Raw genomic sequence first — 9,103 nt, 5'->3', positions numbered from 1 at the left:
CAGACATGAAAACAGAACTTCATATAAAAATAGTGAGGGACACCTGGGTCACTCAGTCGTTAAGAGTCTGTCTGGCTCTTGATTTCGGCTCAGGTCATGATCTCATGGTTAGTGGGATCAAGCCCCGTGTTGGGTCCTGCACTGGTAGCATGGAGCCTGCTTAGGATTTTCTCTCTCTCTCTCTCTCTCTCTCTCTCTCTGCCCCTCCCCCATGCATGCGTGTGTTCTCTCTCTCTCTAAACATTTTTTTAAACAGTGATTATGTACTAACAACATGTTGTTTTAAAAAAAAGAATCCAAGAAATACAGTAACAGATTTTTTTAAAGGAATATCATAATAGATTAAATTAAGTTTTGAAAGAAATAGGAACTATGGCACTATGTGATACCCTTTGATTTTTAACTGGAAATAAACTGCTTCCTTACTGGTTTCCTTTGTATCCTCTTAGGAAACATTTGAATTATCTTCTCTCCCTTTTAGGAAATTTTTTAATTTTTTTTCTAAAATCCTGATTGTGACCGCTTTACAACCATTTAAAAAGGTATCAAAGCCCACTGGGGCTTTGATTTTTCCCTGTCTTTCCTGTGTTCCCTGTAGCATGATGGAGAGATATTGCTCTCTAATTATATCGTCCAACCCTGTCCCAATTTTGATGCACAAGCAATTAACAGAGAAATAATGTAACAAAATTCTGCATTTTCTATAATCCTTACCTGCTTCCCACAGCAACTTCAAAATTACTGTTCTTTAAAGGGATCAACTCTTTTTCCAACTAAAAACTCTAAATGTTGCCATTTCTTAGAGGCAATGTTTTCCACATTGTCTTTGAGAGAACCCTATTAAAAAGTAAATGCCCTTGAGAGAAATAAGATATTAATGACTTGGTAAGGAGGAGTTAGAAAATACATCAAACCACTTTCCAAAATTCCAGCTAGCTGAAACCAGGGTCCCAAAAGCCGAAGACTCAGAGTAAATAAATTCTGACAGGAGGGTCAGTATAGGGAATGATCTAGACCCAAGAGTATAGAGCAGTGGGTCTCATGTCTGGCTCTGCTTTAGTGTCACCAAGCACCAGATGCAAATTCCTGAGGTCCACCCCCAGAGATTTCAACTCAGTAGTTATGAAATGGAACCCAGGAAATGGATTTTTTTTAATTTAAAACTCCCCCAGATAAATCAGGGACGTAACTAGATTTGAAGCTACTCTCAGAGGGTCAGAGGGTATTGCCTAGGGTAGGTAGGCATTCAGGGAACAAAATAAAAGTTCTGGGTACCGACTGGCCATAAGAAAAGAGCAAGGTCCTCAGAGAGCCCAAAGACAAATTCTTTACTTGGAATTTCACTGAGATCAGACCAGATTACAAATGTCAGTAAATGAAAGTATTATTGATTTATTGTTATGTGCTAACATTTCCTAATTTAAAAAAATTCAATCCAATAAATATTTATTCAGAACATACAGTTATAAGGCCCTGGGTAGATCCTATGATGAATATGGAAAGAAATAAGGCAGTAAGTACCTGCACTCCAGGGACTCACCATCCACTGAAGGAAACAGGCATTTACCTAAGTAAACCAAAGCAGAGTCTGGTAAGTGCTCTAATATAGGTGCGACCAACATGTTAGGGGAAAATAAGAAACAAAGGAATTTATTCAAATTGGAGGTCTCTGGGGAGGCCTTATGAAGCAGTTGTTATTTGAGAAATGTTTCCAAAGGCAGGCAAAATGGGATATTTCTGAAAAAGAACAGAGCATAAGCAGGGACACCAAGAGGGGACGAGCTATACCTGTACAAGAAAGGCAGAGCTGGGACGCCTGGGTGACTCAGGCGGTTAAGCACCCATCCCAGGCTCAGGTCATGATCTCACAGTTCGTGAATTGAAGCCCCATATCAGGCTGTCAGCACAGAGCCCCCTTCAGATCTCCTGTCCCCTTCTCTTTGCCCCTCCCCCACTTGTGCTTTCTCTCTCTCAAAAATAAATAAACATTACAAAATTTTTTTTAAAAAAATAAAAGAAAGGCAGACCTGTCCCACTTGGTTTGAGGTTAGAATACCTTACAACACTGTCATTTGAGGATTATGATTCTGTGGATGGTAGAGACTGTGTTATGTAAAATAAAGTGAATTTATATAGGCATATTGTGAGCACCAAAAGAAGGCTAGACATTCTATATTTAAAGGAGCATGATTCTGAGGGGCAAAATGATCCATTGTCAGATCTATTGTTTTTGTTTCTTTCAGAAAGTTACTCTGGCCTTAACATGAAGGACAGAAAAAGGAAAAGACAAGTTAGCAATACGGTATGATAACCCAGACCAAAGGATACAAGAACCTCAGCCTCAGTCTTGGCATTGAGAGTGAGAAGATAAGAGACTCCAAAAAGGGACGAGTCATATAATGTCTAGGAAATTGTGGCATTGAGCAAGAGTAAATGATGGTCAAAACAGAACCCTAATTCTTTTCCAGAACTTTTAGTTCTCCATAGGTTACAGTGCCTAGAGGAATAGGGGAGAGTGGAAGAAGTCCACTAAAACTCTTCTACTCTTTATAAAAATAATTCTAAACCACACACAAAAAAAGTAGGTTGTTTACTTTATCTTTTTTGGAGGTGGGGGTTGCAAGGAATTAGCCAACTTGATGACCAGCCTTATTCATTCTGAGTTACTTATCCCTTTCTTTGGGCTATTTCTAAACATCAGATCCACTTTCAAAAAACAAAGATTCGGGGCGCCTGGGTGGCGCAGTTGGTTAAGCGGCCGACTTCAGCCAGGTCACGATCTCGCGGTCCGGGAGTTCAAGCCCCGCGTCAGGCTCTGGGCTGACAGCTCGGAGCCTGGAGCCTGTTTCCGATTCTGTGTCTCCCTCTCTCTGCCCCTCCCCCGTTCATGCTCTGTCTCTCTCTGTCCCAAAAATAAATAAACGTTGAAAAAAATTAAAAAAAAAAAGATTCAATTTCCACTTCAGGTCAAGATAGAGTAACAGGAACTGATTATCCAGTCACCTGAAACAACCTAAAAAATGGACACAGTCAAAAACAAGAGTTTGTGAGACCTAGGACACCAAGAAACAAAGAATAGCAATGTCTAAAACAATGACTATACCACTTTACTTCCTGTAAAGAGTTTTTAGGATGCATACAGGATGCAGAAAAGGAAACCAGAGGAGATGCTTCATGGATCTCTTGGGTTACAGGGGAAGAAACGCAGAGTACAGGAAGAACCAGAAGACTAGAGTTTGCAAGGCAGATGATCAGAGAGGATATAGCAGCAGAGAGAACCCGGGAGTCAACAGTGTCCCCCTGGAGTATTCAGCAGAGTACTGATCAGAACATGCATGCAAGGAAACTAACCACGGGTGGGCAAAGAACCACCTGAAAGGATTGGAGGGAACAGTAGCCAACAGTCACACAGGGCTAGGAACAAAGCCTTTCCCCATAAGCTAGACTAAAAAACCTTGGATAGAGTAGTTGTCAAGAAGTGTGAATGGTCTAGGATTTTACCCTAGATTTTATCCTATGTTTTACAGATAAAACATACTGATTCATAGATCCGAACAGAAGATGAAAGACTCCTAGGTCAGAGATAGTGGAGGGCTTTACCGCTCACAGCACAGCAAGCAGCATAAGATTCTGCATATTTATTTGTGTTGGTTCTCTGTTATGGACTGAATGTGTCCTCCCAAAATTAATATCATGAAGCCTTAACCTCTAATATGATGGTATTAGGAGGTGGGGCCTTTGGGAAATATCTAGGTTCAGATGAAGTAATGAGAGTGGGCCCCCAAAATCGGATTAGTGCCCTTAAAAGAAGAGACACCATAGAGGTTATTTCCTCTTCTTCTTCTTCCTGTCATTCAAGATACAGTGAGAAGGCAGCCATCTGCAAGTTAGCATGAGAACTCTCATCCGAACTCAACCACACCAGCACCTTGATCTTGGACTTCCCAGCCTCCAAAACTGTGAGATATAAGTGTCTGGTCTTTACGCCACCCAGTCTTTAGTATTTTGTTGTAGCAGCCTGAGCACATTAAGCCAGTCCCCTTGTCCATGAGTCCCATGGAGGTGACTTGATACAGGCCCAGGTAAATGTTACACATGCTATAAATCTCCACACAGCTGAGAAACACCAAGCATGGGGGAAGTCCACACTTTGAGTGTGCAGGAAGTCTATGGGTCTCCCAGGGAGTGCTAACTAGTCAGAAAGGTAACATAGGAAATCATTAACACCAGTCGAGCATGTACGAACAAGATGATGGAATCACCTGGAACATGCATCTGCGAAGTTATAATGAGGATGGGGAAGGAAGGGTCAGCTGGGGCAAGAGGTAACTGTTAAAAAGAGCAAGTTTCCTTTTGGTAGAGGCATAATGGCAAATCGATATCGTCTATAAAACGAGGATACTAATATTTACTTCGCAAGGCTGCTTCAGTCTTAATACGTAGCCAGCACAATGCCTGGCATATGGCAGATGTTCGAACAATAAGCTATCTGAAAACAAGGAACAGAAACAAAGCATGTATGGTAGCCACAACAAACTAGAAACCACAACAAACTAGAAACAAACTAGAAAACTACTGAGGCACAGTGCAGAGAGAGAATGCTTTGCATTCAGGGAGACCTGGGCTTGAACCAGTTGCCGTGTAACCTGGGGCAAGTTATCTCCCCTCAGAGTTCCTCAAGTTTCCTCCTATATACAGTGGAGATAAAAATATCAATGTTGCAAGATTTAGAAATAGTGTATAAAATGTAATTGTCACCTGGTGTGTCTTGATAACTAAAAGCTATTATTATTTTTGTCTATTATTATCAATACAGTTGTTAAATTTGCCTTGAACTAGCCTCAGGCAAAGTGCCACAGTATGGAAGATGGCTCTATAAACTCTTCAGCCCTTTGTCTGAAAGCACAGAAAAGTGAAGTACTGCAGATAGCTAATCACCTATCTAGATAGCAGGAATAACAAAAAGCCAGGGAGCTCTATCCAGAGTTACAAGGCTTTCAAATGAATTACAAGAAAGAAGTTTCAACAGCCACATTAGTAACAAAATAGAATGTTCTCCTATAAGATTCTTTCTCAGCCTTCATAGCACACATTAGCAGAATGTCTACACCTAAACATACTCCAAGTTCCTATTAATAACTACCTGAGATTTCTTTTTTTTTTTTTTGCTATTACCTTTTCATTAAAAACACTCAACTCAGTTCCTCATTAAAGACACCAAAAATGGGACACCTGGGTGGCTCAGTCAGTTAAGGGTCTGACTCTTGGTTTCAGCTCAGGTCATGATCTCACAGTTCATGAGTTTCAGCCCCACATGGGGCTCTGCATTGACAGCACAGAGCCTGCCTGGGATTCTCTCTCTCCCTCTCTCTCTGCCCCTCCCCTGCATGCTCTCTCTCGCTCTTGCTCTCACTCTCACTCTCAAAATAAATAAACTTAAAAATTTTTTTTTTAATTTTAAGACACCAAAAAAATGAAATCTTTCTCTGTCACACACACACACACACACACACACAAAATCATCAGAAGCTATATCCAATTTACCTTCTTTCCATTAAGGCTAAGTCAAATGTTCTTAGCCAAATTTCCCAATACATCAAAGAAACAAGTAACAAGAAAGAGCACACTGAACATTAGCTCTCATCAAAGGTTATTTTTCAAAGGAAAAATAAACTGACAAAGAGTCCCATCTGACTCATTCACCAAGGTGATCCATAGATCTCAAATTTTTATAAACTAATAGTCCAGACATACAGCCTGGGGAGTATGAACATACTTATGGGGGCAAAAGGTAGAATATCTGAAATGACGTGTATCTATTCACTTTTCTACCTAGACCTTGGACAAGTCAGTAGCCCTAAACTAAGAGAATATTTTAATTGATCTCTGCATACTCATTTTGCATACTATGTAATTACTTGGACTAAGGGGAAGTAAACAAAATGTAATTTCTACCAAAAGGGAAAAAATGAACCACTAGAGATTCTGGAAGAGAGAACTCTAGTTGGAATAATGCATCAGGAGAGGACAGGAAACTGTGCCCAAGCCCAAAATGAATGTCTGGCATTCTTATTAGTCACGGACGGAAAAGATAATGATGTACTTTATAAAGTAACAATCTACAAGGAAAAAGTGGGGGGCAAAATAATTTTGCTACAGATGAAATGAAACAGACTACCTTCATGTCAAGTATGAAAGGTGGCCTCACAGCCTTGTAACAGAAGTTAGAATGATAAGTGATCAGATGGCTGTTGGCTACTTAGGGACAGCTCTCTGAAAAATAAGGCATGAAAGTATTTACTAATAATCTGAAAGTAAAACATAGATGACTCCTCCAACCTATACTCAGAACCTTTCTAGCTGGCCATGAGGATAATTTAGTATAGTGTAAAGAGCCTTCCACTAGGATTAGATTACTTGATTTTTGATGCTTCCTCTATATTGACTATTATTCTGTGGCTTAGTGTAACATGGTCCATGCCCAGATATAATTCAGTCACTTTAAGGCCACTTATGACTGTTTTGCTCATTATAATTAACAAGATATTAACTATAATAACACATAGTGGGGGTGACATCAGTGAAAATGGTGGAGTAGGCGATCCCAAGGGCCCATCCCTCTACAACAAACACCTAAAAAGCTGACAAAAATTATCAGAATTAACTATCAGAACTGCAGAAAAACAAAGTATAGAGCAACCAAGCAAACATTTTAACAAGAAAAAGGTGACTAAAACCTGGTAAGAGAGCCTCATGGCATTTTATGTTACTGATGCTGCATCCACACCTTCCAAGCTTATTGGATGTCTTGACAAAAACTTTAAATCAATGTCTTGGGATGGATGGATGGCTCAGTTGGTAGAGCAGGCAACTCTTCATCCTGGGGTTGTGAGTTTAAGCCCCACATTGTATGTAGAGATAACTTAAAAATAAAATCTTGGGGGACCTGGGTAGTTCAGTTAAGCATCTGACTCTTGATATTGGCTCAGGTCATGATCTCTCCGTTCATGAGACTGAACCCCACATCGGGCTCTATGCTGTTAGCATATAGCCTGCTTGGGATTCTCTCTTTCTCTCCCTCTCTCTCTGCCCTTCCTGGGTCATGTTCATTTTCTCTCTCTCTCTCTCTCTCTCTCTCTCTCTCTCTCTCCCAAAATAAATAAATTTTAAGAAATAAAATAAAAATAAAAAATAAAATCTCAAAAACTTAAAATTAAAAAAAAATAATCAACAGTCTTGACTATGCTGAAAGAGCTAAAGGAAACCCCAGAAGAACACTGTCTTACCAAATAGAGCACATCAATAAAAAAAAAAATTATAAAAAGTAACCAAGCAGAAATTCTGGAGCTGAAAAGTAAAATCATTTAATCACAATATTTGTAAGAGAGCTTTAAGAGAAGACTTGATTAGTCATAAGAAATAATCAGTGAACCTGAAGGTAGGGCAATTAAAATCATCTAGTCTGAAGAGGTAAAAGAAGAATGAATAAAAATTAAGAGAACCAAAGAGACCTGTGGGACACCATCAAGTGTACCAATATGCATATTAGGAGGCCCAGAGGAAAGGAGAAAGAGGCAGAGGGAATATCTGAAAGAATAATGCCTCTGAAAACTTCCAAAATCTAATGAAATATGTGAATTTACACACTGAGGAAGCTCAACAAACTCCAAGTAGGATGGAGTTTTTTTGGTTTTTTTTTGTTTTTTTACATAATCTCTATGGCTACCTCAGGGCTCGAACTCACAACCCCAAGCAAGATCAAGAGTCGCAAATTCCACCAGCGCAGCCAGCCAGGAACCTCCTTTTATTTTTTGTTTCTCAAGTAGGATAAATTTAAAGAGATCCACACCAAGATACATTTTAAACAAACTGTCAAAAGACAAAGAGAAAAGCTTGAGAGCAAGAAAAGTGACTCGTTACAGACAAGGGAACATCAATTGATTAACAATCAATTTCTCCTCAGAAATCATAGACAATAAGCAGTGAGAAAACATACTTAAGGGAAGGAATGGGGATGCCTGCTTGGCTCAGTCATAAGAGCATGCAACTGTTGATCTCAGGGTAGTGATTTTGAGCCCTTTGTTGGGTGTATAGATTACTAAAAAACAAACTTTAAAAAAAATAAATAGGGGTGCCTGGGTGGCTCAGTCAGTTAAGCATCGACTTCAGTTCAGGTCATGATCTCACTGCTCATGAGTTCAAGCCCCACTTAGGGCTCTGTGCTGACAGCTTGGAGCCTGGAGCCTGCTTCAGATTCTGTGTCTCCCTCTCTCTCTCCCCCTCCCTGCTTACGCTCTATCTCTCTTTCTCTCAAAAATAAATAAACATTAAAAATTTTTTTAATTATACAAAATAAAGGAAGGAAAGAATTAAAAAAAAACTGGCAACCAAAAATTCTTTATCTTGCTTAATTATTCTTCCAAAATGAAAAGCAAATTAAATATTCCCAGATAAACAAAAGCTGAGACAGGTTGTTGCTCACAGATTGGCCATAGAAGAAGAAATAAGGACACCGGACAGTAATTTAAAGGAATATGAGGAAATAAAGAACACTGGCAAAGGTAACTGCATAGGCAAATATAAATCCAGTAGTAATGCATATTTGGTTTCTAACTCCTCTTTTAGTTTCCTATACAATCTAAAAGACAAATGTATAAGGTAAAAACTATAAATCTATGCTAACAGCAATATAATATACAAAAATAAAATTTGTTACACAATGACAACAAGGAGGGATGGAGCTTATGATACTAGATTGTTATAAATTTAAGATGTTATTTGAAATACTAAGGATAAACACTAAGAAAATAATGAAAAAGTAAACAGAAAAGGAAATGACAAGGGAATCAACATGACACACTGGGAAAAAATCAATTAAACACAAAACATGGCAGTAACAGAGTAAAGGATGAACAAAATTGATGCATAAGATATAGAATATAAATAAGAAAATGTGAGAAGTCCTGGCATATCAGTAATGCTTTAAAAACAGATTACAAAAGAATTAAAAATTTTTAAATTTTAAAAAGGGACACGTAGGTGGCTCAGTCAGTTAAGCGTCCAACTTCGGCTCAGGCCATGATCTTGCAGTTATGGGTTCAAG

The 9,103-nt window shown here is 39.0% G+C and overlaps 1 pseudogene; it reads left to right on the top strand.

Moving 5' to 3' along the window:
* The first annotated feature begins 2,304 nt into the window (after positions 1–2,304).
* LOC125157050 (E3 ubiquitin-protein ligase Hakai-like) overlaps positions 2,305–9,103 on the top strand; it is a 67,944-nt pseudogene continuing 61,145 nt past the window's right edge.

This window comes from Prionailurus viverrinus, chromosome X, assembly GCF_022837055.1.
Source record: "Prionailurus viverrinus isolate Anna chromosome X, UM_Priviv_1.0, whole genome shotgun sequence".
Lineage (NCBI taxonomy): Eukaryota > Metazoa > Chordata > Mammalia > Carnivora > Felidae > Prionailurus > Prionailurus viverrinus.
This window is presented reverse-complemented; position numbering and strand designations above follow the sequence as displayed.